Genomic DNA, 16,775 nt, shown 5'->3' with positions numbered 1-16,775 from the left:
GATCTAATCCTCCATTCTTTGTCAACTACTCACTCCCATTATCATAAAACCTTGCCTCTGCTATTATTATAACTGTAGCTTAGAACTGCAGTCATTTGAATCAAGATGCCATCGCTATTGGGGAACTGAGACTACCAGTCAACGTGCCTGTGTTGTATGTTTCAGGAAAACTTTGCCCAAGAAAGATAAGACTAAAACTATAAAGCAACAAACAACTTTTTTGTTTTCTTCAGAAAATTCCTGCAAATTAATTTATCTAATACCTTTATCTAAGTCAGCTCACGTGGGCAAAAATTTCCCTAAAACAACAATTACTTATCTAGTCTTGATTCAAGACCCTCCCTTGTTTTGTCTATCAATTCTAAACAATTGTGTCATGAATTTTGCTCAGTTCCCAGTTCCCAGCCTTGAAAGCTCCACTTCAAAACTTAAGTCCACACCCATATCCCTATAAAGATCCTTTCCTGACTTCCTCCTTCTGAAACATGGCTAAGACTCCTTTACTGCAGTGAGTTCTAATAAACTTAATTTTGCTTTATTACGATTCCTGGTGATATTTTAGAGACTTTAACACAACTCGTCTATGATGTTACTTTTAAGCAGTCTACCCTCTGACCCTATTACAACACGCCCCTTCCACCCCAACCCTACAACTCCGTGGACAACTTAAATCCATTGATCTTGTCAACAGTCAATGTCCTTCACCACCTCTTGTCCTCATTCTCTCCATATCGAGCTTAAATTCTCTGATCAGTCATAATCACTCCCTTGTAAACATCCTCAACATCCTAGCCCTCACCTACATCATCACATTCACTTGGAAAACCAACACCACCTGTCAAGTCTCATTCTCCCCTCCTCACTGCCTATGTTCTTGTGACTGAACACGGCTGGAGAGACACCCTCATGTGGAGCCGTCAGATTTTAATTTCTCACTGAAATCTTTAAGTTGGTCCTTATTGCTGCCTGGAGTACATTGTATATTGCCTCAGTTCATTCCCTCTCCCAAGTTCCTCTTTCCAACCTTCTCACCTTTCTTCAGAGTTCAGACATCCCTTTCTCAATCACTCTTTTATTTCACTGAGAGATTTGAAGCAACGAGAGGAGAAATCCCTTAAGCTCCCATACCACGTTTACTCGCCTACCAGCATTTGTAACAAAATCCTTCCTTTCTTCCTATCACTAGAATTGAATTGCTTCATCCTTTCTCCCCTTTTACTTATGCATTCACATCACTATATAAACATGCTACTATTTCTCCCATTAAAAACCAAACAAACAAATGAACCTTTCTTACCTCCCTGTCTCCCTCCAGCTACCACCCCATTTCTCTGCTCCTTTTTTAGAGGTTAGCTCATTAAAAGGGTTATCTATATCTGCTATCTACACTTTCTTGCTATTCTATCTTAGATTTACTCCAATTCAAATTCAACGCATCTCAAAACTTCTCTATATTACTAGATCCAATGGTTAATTTTTAGCCTTCATTTTATTTAGCAGCAGAATTTGACCCATTATTGCCTCCCTCCTCCTTGAAATACATTTTAAATTTATCTTCCAGGACAATACCTCCTTCTGGTTTCCTCCTTTCCTTACTGGTTGTCTTTTTTCATCTTATTTTCTGATTCCTTTTCCTATCTCTGAACATCTCGACCCTTGATGATCTTATCCAGGTTTCTGGCTTTGAATTTGATGAGTACCAAGTTTATATCTTCAACTAGCACCTTCCCTTGAGCTACAGATTTCTACATTTAATTGCTGACTGGACTTTCTTACTTGGACGCCCAACAGACATCTTAAGTTTTGCATGTCCAAAACTGAACTCTTCATCCTCTCCAACCAAATATGTTTCTCCCACAATCTTTGCTATTTCAGTTAATGGGAACTTTAATTTCTTAGGCTAAAAACCTCGGATCGATACTTAACTTTTCTCGTTTTTCTACCTTACATTCAACTAGTTAGCAAGTCCTCTTGGCTTTATCTGCAAAATGTATCCACAGTCTGACCATTTCACTGCTAGCATCGTGGTCTAAATCAGAGGTTTCTCACCTAGATTATTGAAATAGCCTTCTAACTGATCTCCTGCTACCACCCTGATCCAATAACCATCTCAATACAGCCACCAGAGTGATACTAATAAAACAGTGTCAGATTATTTCTCTCTTCCACTCAAAACTCTCCAGGTTTCCTGTTTCATCAGAGTAAAAGCAAAATCCTTGTGATATTTTAAGAGGTCTGTGTGATCTCGTTCCCTTAATGTTCTGACTTCGTCTCCTACTTCTCTTCCTACTGCTCGCTTTGTTCAGCTGGTCTACATTTCCTGCTGGTCCTCAGATATGCCTGGTTCATCCCTACCTGTGGAAATGTGCCCAGATTATTCAGATTTCCAGGAATGCTATTCCTCCAGATATTCAAGGCTCACTCCCTCACTCCCTTAAAATCCTTGCTCAACATAGTTGTCTTAGTGAGGCCTTCCCCGATCATCCTTTTAAGAATCACAATTCTCGCTTTATCCCTGCATCCCTATCTTCTGCTTTGCTTTACTTTTATTTACTTAGTTCATTGTATGTTTCCATGCAGTAGAATGTAATCCTCACAAGAGTAAGGTTTTGTTTTTTCTGATTTGTTGTTCACTGCTCTATCCTCTAGAATCTAGAACATTGCCTAACATATAGTAGGTGTTCAGTTAATTTTCATTGAATAAATAAACGCATAGAACTTAATGTTTTAAAAACTTATACTGATTTAGGTTTTAGGCACATGTTTCACAAGTTACATTCTGTTATATATTTTTAATCTGTTCAGTTGCTTTTGGCCTCCTTTCTCAAAATATACAAATTAGCTGAATATTACTTTTATTATTCACCATACTTTCAGTAAGGTCACTTTGTCTGTGATTCCTATGAAAGCTGGATCATGATGCCTCATTATTTAATGAGATGTCACAAATCAGGTCATTAAGTAGCACTTTTCTCAACTCTTATATTGATTATGTCAGCCAATCTCACAAAAGCAGGAATAAAATGACTTCTATGCCAAAGCCCAGTAGATCATAGAATCACTTTTAATAAAATATTGGGAAATTTTGCACAAAGTAAAAGGGTAAAAATTTTATGTCCCACAAGTAACATTAAAGTAAATGCATTTGGGAAGAATTATTTCAGGCATTTCCAATGGACACTTTTATGAGGTGCTGTTGATCACAGTTTCTAAAGTATCACACTGAGTGGTTTCATTTCCTATCACATTTCTTCTTTTTAAAGTAGTAAATAGCTATGATAATTCTTATTTCATCATACCTGTCACATGTAACGAGGAACAACCCATCTTGTTTTCATTATTAATCATGGATACTGAATATTGAAAGACTAGATATAACAACTCTGTCAAGTCTTGCTGCTACCAGGGCGGTAATTTGTCTGTGAGTAATGGCTGAGTATAACAGAAACATGTGATGGTGAGACTCAGCTTCAACCAAGACTTGGTTTTGTTTTTTTAAACTTAACTTTAGTGTTTCTCAAAATGTGTTTTTTGTTCATGTGGTTGCAAGCAAAATGATTTTAGGTAGTATGTGGAAAGACACATTAAAAATTAATTCACATCTTCATTGTAATGTATATAAGAAAATAAGTAAGTAATAGCAGAAATGCTACTCAGCAAATACCAAGAAGGGGATAAACAAAATGAGTGAAGTTTGGAAAATCTTTGTTATTGGATGAGATCGCCAACTAATACCTAAATATTGTTTGATTACAGAATGTTGAATTAAGTTAGTTCACTAAAGAAAAAGGGACATTACCTGATATCCACTCTCCAGAGAGAACAGGAATGAAGGAATAAATAAACAATAAAGAGCTAGGCAAGCATTAGACAGTAGTGAAATTTAGGACACACCACGCTGCCTCAACTTGACTATTCCAGCCCGCTATGTGGCTCCCGGTAGTAACACTAAAAAAGATGCAAGTAATTGGCATTCTTCTCGCCTTAAAAGTTAAATATGTACTCTGAAAATTCCCCATTTTCTTTATATATGCTTTTAAGAATAAATAGAAAAAATCTATTCCCCACAACTCAGCATCCCTATACATAAAAAGTCTAATCACTCCCACACTTTTGTACATCTAGGACAAAAACGTCATCCTCCCACTTTCCAGCTCATTATTAAATGGCATCAAATACTTTTCTCTTAATCTTCCTTATGTAATTACTGTAGTCTAAGTAAAAATTATATTCCTTCTTTGGATATTTTATAATCATATTCTATAAATTCTGACATTAGCACACCTTTATTTTGTTTACTTTAACACTTAAAATTGTGCTATTTCTTCTAGTCTATGCCTAGAATGTTTGATGAGGAAGCAGGAAGAAAACAAATGATTGTCACCAGTTTGGGTTCGGTACCTGCCTCCACATTTTACTAGCTGCATGACTTTGAATAAGTTATATTATCCCTCAGAAAATTATTTTTTCTCATGTGTAAATTAAGAAAGCCAGCCTTGGTGGTCAGGTGGTTAAGATTCAGTGCTCTTATCACCACAGCCTGGGTTCGTTTCCCAGTCAGGGAACCACACCATCCGTCTGTGGGTTGTCATACTGTGGTGTTGCTGTGATGTGTGTGTTGCTGTGATGCTGAAAGCTATGACACTGTTATTACAATTACCAGCAGGGTCACCCATGTTAGACAGGTTTCAGTGGAGCTTCCAGACTAGACAGACTAGAAAAAAGAACCCGATCACCCACTTCCAAAAAAATTGGCCATGAAAACTCTTTGAATAGCCAGAGAACATTGTCTGATACAGCGCCAGAAGGGGAGAGGATGGTGCAAAAGACTGGGCAGAGTTCTGCCCTTCTGTCCACAGGGTCGCTAGGAGGTGAAATCAACTCAATGGCGCTAACAACAACAAAATTAAGAAAAAGAATACTTTATCATGGGTTTGTTGAGAGAATTATGCGAAATGATGTCAAAGTATTTCATAAACTGTAAAGTGTCATGCAAATGTTATAATATAAATGTATTTTGATAAATTAAAAAATTACCTTGAATGTATTTAATTTAGTTAAGATATGATTTTATGCTTTTCTTCCTTCAATTTTAAGAGTGTTTATGCATAATTATTGGAAAAATATTTATTTCTTAAAATGCCTAGTCAAATATGTGTACTAATTATAAAGAATTGCTGGCCCTTTATTTCTGAGTGAAAATGTGCTAAATCTTTCCAAAGAACAATGCTTCTCTATTTTTATCTGTGTTGGATTATAGTTATGAGAATAGGATAGATAAGCTAATCTTACAGGCATAACGTGAATCTTTATAATTTCGAAGTGTTTAATTACATTCAGAAACTTTATTTTTTTTGCCTGTGTATATATGGGGTTTTGGAGGCTATAAGGTATAGGGCATATATCTGTCACATAGTTCTATTATTGTGATCCTTAAGACACATCCTCGTGAGTACTACTGGCTTACATATTCATTAAAATTTTGAAATGTGCACACCTATCCAACAAGAGTAGTGTGTAATTGCCCTCTATTCTATGTTGCCCTCTATTTCATCTCATCTATATGGTGGGCATAATAATATCCATCTCAAAGTGTGTTCACATTAAATGAGATAAAGCAAACTTTATTAGAAGATAAAGCAAAACAATTAGAAGAAAATATAGAAGGAGATCTTTATGATCTTAGAGTTGGCAGGGATTTAATAAAATAAATGAAGGGCCACCTGAACCACATAAGAAAAAGGTCCCGGTCTGATTAAATTAGATAAAATATAAGACTATGTTAAAAGTTAAGCAATGCATTAGGTACAGTGTTTATGGAATACACAGCAGACAAAGGGATATCATGTAAATGATATCAAGAAAATCCACAAATAAATATTAAAAAGATATTTTTAAATATCAGCAAATGATATGAACAGAAAATTTATAGACAAATAACCTCAAAAGGTCAATGAATATGTAAAGTGATACCCAACGTGAGAAAAATAAAAACAGGATGAAATGAAACTCTCAACCCGTCAGATTGCTAACCACTAAAAATTCAGATATTTAAGTTTGGTAAGAATATGTGTAAGTATGAATTTTCTTGAAAGGAGTTTTGACATGCTAATTAGTACAGCTATCTTGGAGAGAAATTTGGCAGTAAAATATTAAAACAGTGCATACTTTACGACTCAACCATTCTCTTCAAGGTATATGCCTCAGAGAAATTTTTTCACCTAATCAAAGACAACATGGAACTAATAGAAAATTCAAAGAATTTCAAAATAACCTTCATATACATTGGAAAAGGAATGGATGTACAAGTTTTCATATAATAATAAATGGAAAATGTAGACAATATTCTATCTATCGATCTCTCACATGTATGGATCTCAAAAACATAATGTTGATTAGAAAAAGTGGTTAATGGAGTGTAAAATTATATACTTTTAAAAAAGCATACACACAAAAAAATGCTATATTTAAAGGACAGGTCTGAAGTGTGTATTGGACAGATACATCAAATACAAGACAGTGAGCGTCTGTGGGTTGGGGAGGGAAAAGGGCGGGAAAGAGGGATAAATGAGACAAAAATTAATAAGCTGTAGTTAGATGGTTATGTGCCACCAGCATAGGACTACAATAGATAATATCAATACAACTCTTAAGGTAAGGTTCATGTGCAGAAGAGAAAAAAAAAGAAAAATGATCAATCTAATTAAATCAGATTATATATACGCAAAATATAGTGTTTAGTATATCATGGACACTCAATTTTAATTTGTTTCATACCTTTTCCTATAAAGTTTGGTCAAATTCAATTCTACTTGCATTTTTCAGTTTTTAAAAGTTACTATTTTCTCTGTCATAACAGAATATCCAGGTTTCACTGAGGCTGTAAACTGATAGAATTGGGAAATATGGTAAATTCAGAAATCAGATCATTGTAGCAAAATATTACTTTTAATACCTGAATGATAAAGACATGAAGATAAACAGCATTGATATGGACATCCCCCTGAGATCTCAAATTTATTTCCTATGTTAATCAAAGTTCTTCATGCTCAGAGAAACTAAATTTCACTGGACTGTCTCAAAAGGCAAAGACTGAATATCTGTTTCTGAGAAGAGGATGAGAGTCAAGTAAACACTTTTAGTCCACAGAAAAGTGTGAAGATTTCGTATTCCACAGAAGATTTTCTGTCCTACTTGGTAATTGCAGCTTGCCAACTTTTGGTTCTAGCCCCATGGACCCTCCATCCCAGGTGAGCCAGTACACTGCATAAAGGATGGTGGTTTGCAAGCATATTGGGTGAGTGGTGGGGAGAAAATACGTCCTTACATCCCTTCTGAGTTTCTGTTCAAATACTTTTCCTAGTTTCAATAAAGAACCTTTTGATCTGCACCAGAAACTGCACAGAGACGATTTCCCACAGAGTACCAACAGATACTGAAAAACTGTTGTAAGAGTCACAGAGAAGAAATATTATGCTTTGTAGTAATGGACTTACTGTGCATTTCATACTTTTGCACCCTCATACAATATTGATTATGTCCTAATAATGTCCCAAATATAGATATATGAAATTTTACCTATTATATAATTTAGCCAAATCTTTACATTAATGTGGCCAAATAAATTGTTGAAGATTACATACCATATCTCTAAGACTTCTGATCCAAAGTCCAATGCTTTTCTTTTTCATCATATAACTACTCAGAAACATGTTGACGTCCACACTAAATGGTTTAAAAATACTTTGTGTAAACACACACACACGCACACTTCTAGGAACTGTTCTTCTTTGTATATACCAAACATTTCCATTAGCTCAGGATGAATAACTTGGCTAATTCTATTATCATCTCCAAAACGTAGACAGCATATAAAAGCTTAAATATTGTATATTAGCAGTAAACTGATTTCTTTCAGATTCCCAAACATTCCTGGCAGGGACTTCTTTGAATGGAAGCGTTAAATTATATTAATCTTTCTCTCTTTAAAATCTAATACAGTGTAAATGTCAGACGAGAAGGAAAAAAAGGAAACAAGGAAGGAAAGCAGGAAGATGGGTTTTGTCCCTCTATCTTTCTAATGCTTCTGACATTGTTCCTGCTGGTTCTTTGCCCACATCCTTAATACCTGCTTGCTGCCTCCTCGTAGGTCTCACCCCATGGAGGAAGGCCTGGTCTAAATTGAGCCCTTTCTTAATAAGACACTTTCTCAAACAAGGACTCGTCTTTGAACATTCAGTAGTTACGACACATTGCCAAATTTGACTTATTTTTTAAAATCACTCAAATAAGATCCACACTTTTTTAATTAAGCAGGCATTACCCTGGATTATTGATATTCCAAGCACTAGCTGATTTGAACACTGCCTTCATTATACATTAATTGATTAATTAATATATGCTTTGACTTATTTATTATGTATCTAATTGCCAGGTATAGTTTTAGATTTAGAGGTTAAACGGATGAACAGAATATAATATTTGATTAAACAGAACATGATACTTAATCTAGGGGGCATCATCCTTAGCCAGAGATGCACATAAATATCCACATAGAGAAATTATTGTTGTTCGGACAAAAATCTCCTTTTACCACAGACTTTAGTGCTGTGCAAGCCAGCTGTCCTGGAAACCATTTCTGTTTGGTCATAAAAGAGGCTACATAAAAATATTCATGTCCTCACTAATTTAAAAATTTATTGAATGCCTCATATTTCAGGTACTGTGCTCGGCACTTGGGCCATCATTAATGAATGAAACACATTAAAATATAAAAGTCTGCCCATACCCTGGGAGACTTTGATGTAGAAAAGATTATTTTCAGTGTGGAAACAAGAAAATTTCATAAATTTTTATTCACTGGGAAAAATAACTCTGGTAATATTTACTCAAATAAAATGCAAGTCAGCAACGATTCCTGGGGGAAAGGTGTGACTATGAGTATCTGAGCCTGTAGGTGGATGGTGCTAAATTTTAATGTCATTCCTTTCCACAATTTTGTCTCAAATTAATCCCAAGAATGTCTTAGTGTTTTCACATAGAACTAATTTGGATTTAATGTTTTGATATATCTATCTTCATTTTTAGATGAAAAATTCACAATATTCTATATTGGTAAACACTTCTCTATATTTCAACGTAGCTTACATGACATTTTGTGTGGAATGTTTAAACAGAGCTAGCCCTCGATCATGGCAGTGATGGAGGGTGGGGGTGGAGCATATAATGGTACTGCATGGAAATTCTTATTGCAACAATGTTTGTCCAATGTGAGGGAAAGGAAACAATTTAGCTTGGACCCTACTTGGTGTGGGTAATCTTCCCTTCTTTAATCTTCCATATTTACTCCAAGGGAGAGAGTGGTAGAACACAGAGAAAAAGAAGAAGATGTCTAAGACTTATGGCACAGTGCTTGGATATGAAAGAGACTATTCCAAAGTTATCAGGTAAATTTGGCAGACATTAGATGAAGATAATAATAGCTCCTAATCAAGAAAGCAGCCAACTGAAACTCTGGGTGGAGGGAATGAGGTAAGAACAAAGTGAGAAACCAAAAAATAATCAGCAGAACCTAAAAGAAGAAGATTCGAAATTGGTTGAAGCCTCAGATTGATGACACTTCTAAAGGTTTCCAAACATTCATTAGAGAAGAGAAACTGTGAGTTTATATTTCAACTTCATGCACCAATTTGGAGGAGAGGATAGTATTTTTCCTTCAGTTGTTTATCTATAGAACAAAGTATCCTATACTCACTCAATAGTTTATCAAATAAATAATTGATGGAAGGGAACTGATTACAGGCCTACAAGAGCATCTCCCTGACTTTTTTTTTGTCCTAACAATGGAAATGATATTTGTTATCAGCTTAAAAGAGATGATAGAATATTGTTTTAGTTTAAGAGAAACAATGGGGAAGCATTGTTCCTTTAGTCATCATATTCCTTGAATGTTATGTGTAATCTCAATTCTCCTTGATTATTCTAGTTTTTATCCCTTTTTATCGAGACATCTAAAGTTGCATCTCATTATCTAAATAGTTCTTCTTTTGCATCCAATATGAGTCAGAGACTTAGCCAGGGATGGGCTTCAAAGTTGTTTGCTGCACAAAAAGTATACAAACTGGATCATGGTTTATAAGAAATATATTTAAGTCAAGAGATACAGAGCATTTCAAAATAAAAGGATTGGCAAATAGATATCAGGCAAAAATACACAAAATAAGGAAGGATTGACAAAATAATATGAAACGTGGTACAATTCAAGGGTGGAAAAGAGAAAGAATGATAAGTAGCAAAATTTATGATGAAGGTCTGAGAAATAAACTTATTGCACCAAAAACAGAACAGTCAAATATACACCAAAATCATTGTAAATAAAAGGAGAACATCACAAAAAGCAATTAGTATGGGTGTTTTGTTTTTTGTTTTTTGTTTTTGGTGAGGAAGATTGGCTCTGAGCTAACATCTGTTGCCAATCCTCCTCTTTTTGCTGAGGAAGATTACCCCTGAGCTAACATGTGTGCCCATCTTCCTCTATTTTGTATCTGGGATGCCGCCACACACGGCTTGATGAGCGGTGCCGATGTCTGTGCCTGGGATTCAAACCTGCAAACCCCTGGCGGCCTAAGCAGAGTGTGTGAAAACCACTACACCATTGGGCCGGCCCCAGTATGATTTTCATATACCTCTGTCAACATTAGACAGAGCCACTGGATCAAAATAAATACATTATAGATAAATAACAAGAAGGGCTTCTATTTCTAGTAATATGGTAGCCTAAGATTATATAAAATTCTTTCCAGTAGAAAGCACTTAAAATGCTGGGTAAATTGTAAAACACTCTTGTAAATGAATATGAGCGTGAAATAAAGAAAGGAAAATCCCTAGGGGTCAAAAACAGAAAGCTGGTTTAAAAAAAAAAAAAAAAAGTGAATTAGTGATGATCCTCTTGCTTCGGAGGCACTCAGTTACCTTAAAAAAAGAGGCTTGTGTTTTGATGACCATGTAGAGCCAGGAAACAAAGCATTAGGTTTAGGATAGATTCACGTTTGACCTGAAAACTCTATATAAAGTTGGGACCCACAAAGAACTACACAATGAAAGCCTGGATCAAGAAAATGTAACCAACAGGAAAGGTTGCCTAAAAGAAAATTATTTGCCCCCACCTGAGCCATAAGTGTGGATAAATGTCTCCTCTGAGAGTTTGTAGCCACTGTCCTGTTATCACAAGGATTAAGATTAAAATCTACACTATTTACACCTGGCTGGGGTACCGCAAGCTGAGCAATTAACATAAAGTGGGTACCACATGGGGATGCTTCTCACGGGAAAACAAGCTAAGAACGCAAAACACAAAATTATAAAACACCTGAGGAAATAAGTCACCATAAGCAAGTGTCAGCAGAAACGAAAAAGAACCTTAGAATTTGAGCTAATAGAATTTCAGGCTATAGACCAGCACTGCCCAATAAAAAACATCATGTAATACACATATTTAATTTTAAATTTATTTATAGTCTCATTAAAAGAGTAAAACAGATGAGCTTAATTGTAATAATATAATTTATTTAATCCCAAGTAAAAAGAGTATTATTATTTCACCATATAATCAATAAAATTATTAATTAGATATCTTATTCTTTTTTTCATACTAAGTCTTTGAGATCAGTATGTATTTTACACTTTCAGTACATTTCCATTCAGACTAGTTATAGTTCAAGTGCTGAATAGCTACACATGGCTAGTGATTACCGTCTTGGACAGAGAAGAAATAGACTATAAGTATTGTCAAAATTATTAAATACAGAAAAGATGAAATAAAAATATGAGATTAAAAAACAAATAAAAACATAGAACTTCAATACATTTAAAATATATCAATAAAAATTAAAACTGAGTAACTTAGAAAAACATTAGAAACAGCTGAAGAGGGAAAGACGTGTTAGAAGACAATAGCACAAATTACCCAGAATGCAGTGGGAAGAGAAAAAGAAGTTAGAAGATGAGGAAGACAGAGTAAGAGAGTCCAAGATACATATACTTATAATCGTAGATGGGGAAAATAGAATAAGAGAAAGGGAGTATTTGAAGAGATCATTCCTGAGTATTTGCCAGAATTAATGACAGATAAGAATTTTTAAGATTTTATTTATTTATTTTTTACCCCCAAAGCCCCAGTAGATAGTTGTATGTCATAGCTGCACATCCTTCTAGTTGCTGTATGTGGGACGTGGCCTCAGCATGGCCGGAGAAATGGTGTGTCGGTGCGCACCCGGGATCCGAACCCTGGCTGCCAGCAGCGGAGCACACGCGCTTAACCGCTAAGCCACGGGGCCAGCCCAGAATTTTTAGATTCAGGAACACAATAGGTCTCAAATTGAATAAATAAAATTCTATGCCTGTATATATCTAGTGAATCTACAGAACAAGAAAAACACAGAGAGAAAGACCATCTTAAAACCAACTAGAGATAAAGACAGATTTCAGTCTGTCCTTGTTATTTGTGGCAGTTATGGTCTATGAAGTTGCTATGAACACTGAGTTAGCTAATATGGAGCCATTGCTCCTAGGGGAAATATGGAGTTAGGTTTCTGTGAGCCTCTGGTCATAGCATTTTCATCAACCCATCAACACATAACCTTTTTTATGTGTGTTTCTATGTAAAGATATTCTATTTAATATATATTTCTTCCAAATAATTAACTACATGGTCTTTGAATGATTTAAAGCCAGGGGCTTTGGAGACCATTTGTGTTATAGAGGTTCATTTGACAATGTTATTATCAAAGAACCCAGTCTCATCAGCATTGAAAAAAACCTGTTCTTCCAAATAACCCTTTTCTTGCTTAACACTTAGCAGATACTTTAAAAATTCTTCAACAGCTTCCTAATCTGCAGAATCTGCCTCACCTTTAATTTTTTGATTTTCATGCCATATTGCCTTTTTTTTTTTTAAAGATTTTATTTATTTATTTTTTCCCCCCAAAGCCCCAGTGGGCAGTTGTATGTCGTAGCTGCACATCCCTCTAGTTGCTGTAGGTGGGACTTGGCCTCAGGATGAACGGAGAAGTGGTGCCTCGATGCGCACCCGGGATCCGAACCCGGGCCACCAGCATCGCAGCACGCGCACTTAACCACCAAGCCACAGGGCCAGCCCCCATATTGCCTTTTGAAACGTGCAAGCTAGTCAGCACTAGCCCAGAAGAGTTTTACATTTTCCTGTCCTTCAGTAACATGGCTGTAAATTTGTTTGGCTTTTAGCCTCACAAGAATGCTGTTCACTATGCTTTTTCTTTTTCATTATAAGGGAGCTGTTTTACTAGGTATTAACACTTATTTCAAAGATACTGTAATCAAGCAATGTGATAATGTAACAGAAGTGGACCAATTGTTCAACGGAGTAGAAAGAGCTCATGAAATTTACAGAAATTTAGTACATGTAAAAGCTAGTATTTCAATTAAATGGGAAAAGTATTTAATAAATTGTCCTGGCACACCTGGTTACATGCATCTGGAAGAAAATAGAGTTGAATGCTTACCTTATACAATATACGAAAACAAATTACAGATGGATTAAATACCTAAATGTAAAAAAGTGAAATTTTAGAAATAAATGTAAAATTTATCTGTAATTTAGGAGAAGGGAAACTATTATAACTGAGCTCATGAAGTGAGCTTCCTAGTTCTATATTTGGAGGACAAAGTGTTTCTGAGAGATTGGTTTTGGTTGAGCAGGGATTTCTGGCTCACAGTTCTGTATCTTACTTCCCAACTTCCACCACTCTCCATCTACATAGCTTTGTTCTAGCCAGTTTAAATAAGTTATCAAAGAGTCTTCTTGACAATGTGTGGCTGGCAAGAGCACTTACTCTTTGAAATAAAATTATCCAACTGGACTAGCCTTTTGGGGTAAAGAGTGGTTAAGGGTCTAATTATGCTTTTATAGTATTGAAATAACTGAATTATTCTTGATATTACTGGAAAAAGAACAAGGAAAATAGCCTTTACATTACTCTGCCTAGTTGCCTTAGGGAACAGGTGTTAAATTGTAGGCAGCAAGCACCGTCTACCTACATCCCTACAGTTGAAAGTAGATCTATGCTGCTGCTGTCAGACTGATGATTAACAAAGAACCTAAAGTTTCATGAGGAAAGCAACATGAAGTAGCCAATACAGACCTGTGGTTAATTTTATATAACTTGTGTTTTTAAAATATTTTGATAGGAACTGTTGACAATGTCTAGACTTCAAACATCTGGAAGAACTGTGTATTTACATGTGAAAAACATGTATTTATTTTTGGATAAAATGCCACATGATCTAGTTTCATGGATTCAAAGTTTATATTAAGATGGAATTTCCTAGAAGCATATAGAAATACATCTGTTTTATTAGAAGCTCATTTTAAAACAAAGACTAATCCTGTTTTCTCATTCAAATAGAGTATAGATACAGAGATTCAACCAAATAATTTGAAAAATTACTCTCCATAAATTAATACTGAGTATGATGACTTGAGCTGACATAAATGTAAAGAATGAGTGATGAAAGCATCTGATCATTTAGCAGCATTTAATGAACAGATGCTGAACGCCGCCGAGCTCATCTACCAGAGAGCTTCAGGCTGGCAGAGGGGTCAAGGGAACTTAGCTTTCTGCCTCCTGCCTTAACATATTTAAGTTTCAACATATAATATAATATATCACATTATATATAGTTAACTTTCATTCATTGAACTCTGTACAATGAAACCTGCTGAATTGTATAAGCTCTCTGATTTTCTTTCCCTCCTCTTATGCTTATGGGATCCATCATTTCCATTTTAAATCCTATTCTGAACTATTTTGATCTTTTCATATCCTTCTATCTCTAGGATGTTTTTTAATCCCAAGTGATACTTTTAAATTTTTGTCTGTATGCATTTTTTTCTAGAAAAAGGAACAGTGAGAAACATGGAAGCAGTGAAGTGTTATATTCTGGGTACTGCAATTCAACTAATTTACCTGCGAATGTGAAAACCTGCAGTAAATAATACTGATAGTATTTTATCAACTTGGATCTAAAACTGGACTTATTTCAATAAAAAATAATCATATAATTTTTAAATAATCAATGTTGTTCTGTAAATATCTGAAAAGTTCACTTTAAACTAGCTTTTGGATATTTGAAATACAAACGTGTAGTATTATCTACTAAAGAAGTAAAATTGACAAATAAAAATTGTGTCTCTTTAAGATGTACAACTTTATGTTTTGATATACAATTACATTGTCAAATAATCACCACAATCAAGCTAATTAAAATATCCATCACCTCACATAGTTACCATTTTCGTTTTTCTGGTATGGTGAGAACACTTAAGGTTTACCCCCATAGTAAATTTCAAGTATGCAATACAGGACTGTTAACTAGAGTCACACTGCTGTACATTATATCTCTGAAACTTATTTATCTTGTGTTACTGAAAGTCTGTGCCCTTGACCAAAATCTCCCCATTTCCCCTTGTCTCCAGCCTTGGCAACCACCATTCTACTCTCTGCTTCTGTGAGTTTGACCGTTTTAGATTTCACATGTAAGTGAGATCATGCAGTATTTGTCTTTCTGTGCCTGGCTTATTTCACCTAGCATAATGTCCTCTAGGTTCATTTATGTTGTCACAAATGTCAGGATTTCCATATTTTTAAAGGTTTAATAATATTCCGTTATATATATATTATATATTATATATATTATATATATATATATATCTCACATTTTGTTTATTCATTCATCCTTCCCATGCAGCTAAACCATATTCCTAAGCCCCTCAACTTAGGAACCATGTGGCTAAGCTCAGGCAAATGCTATGTGGCAGGAAATTATGTAAGTTCTAGGCCTGGCAATAAAAATTCCCTATAGAAATTCTCCATCCTTCCCTTTCCAAGGCAAACTTGGAGGGAGGCCTCATGTTGAAGATGATGGTGACGTTATAGTCATGTGCCACATGATGACATTTTGGTCAAAAATACAACAGTGATCCCATAAGATTAGTACCATACAGCCTAGGTGTGTAGTAGGCTATACCATCTAGGATGTGTAAGTACACTCTATGATGTTCACACAATGACAAAATCGCCTAACGACGCATTTCTCAGACACATTCCCCATTGTTAAGCAACGTAGAACTGTATGTGGGAGGATTCTGGGTCCCTGAATGACTACACAGGAGAGAGGTCTCCTCTGGTAAAGCCAACCACAAGAGTGCACAATAAGCTTTAATTCAGCTGAAATGTGGGTGTTGTTTCAGAAGATAGTATCCTGACTAGTGTGAGGACTACTGACAGCAGAGGCAGTATAATGAGTAATCAAGGGCTTGAGTTCTAACATCAGGCAGCCTCCGTGTACATTTTAGTCTGTTCTCACTATCTGTGACTTAATGTAAATCACTTAGTATCTTCAATTTCCTGAGGATAAGAGGGAGAATATTAGTAATGCCTAACTGACTTCACTTGTTGCGACAAGTAGGTCCTTAAAAATGTGAGCTACTATTTCATAGTTGTTTCTAAATTTCTAAATTATTATTTAGCCAATTATTTCCAAGATTTTTTTTGATGAACATAAAACAAAGAACCCTAAATCTCCTAACAATACTATTAGTTTATATAGAATATGCTGAAACATACAACCAATGATAAAGATAAAGGATGTAACTATCTTCAAGTTGAAAAGAGTCATAGAGACAGTTCCCAAGTCATATTTTATGGAAATAAACACTAGAAAATTAATGTTATGGAATT

At 35.2% G+C, this 16,775-nt stretch overlaps 1 long non-coding RNA gene across 1 annotated transcript; it reads left to right on the top strand.

Moving 5' to 3' along the window:
• Positions 1 to 6,864: 6,864 nt before the first annotated feature.
• Positions 6,865 to 15,170, top strand: LOC147918161 (uncharacterized). The gene is made up of 3 exons (XR_015553050.1): positions 6,865 to 7,250; positions 9,353 to 9,446; positions 14,932 to 15,170. It is a non-coding gene; the product is annotated as an uncharacterized LOC147918161 (long non-coding RNA).
• The last annotated feature ends 1,605 nt before the right edge of the window (positions 15,171 to 16,775 follow it).

The sequence above is a fragment of the Ceratotherium simum genome, chromosome 1 (genome assembly GCF_057802395.1).
Source record: "Ceratotherium simum simum isolate JZ-2026a chromosome 1, ASM5780239v1, whole genome shotgun sequence".
In the NCBI taxonomy this organism is placed as follows: domain Eukaryota; kingdom Metazoa; phylum Chordata; class Mammalia; order Perissodactyla; family Rhinocerotidae; genus Ceratotherium; species Ceratotherium simum.
The sequence above is the reverse complement of the archived record's forward strand: the minus strand, read 5'-3'. Positions and strand labels throughout refer to the sequence as shown.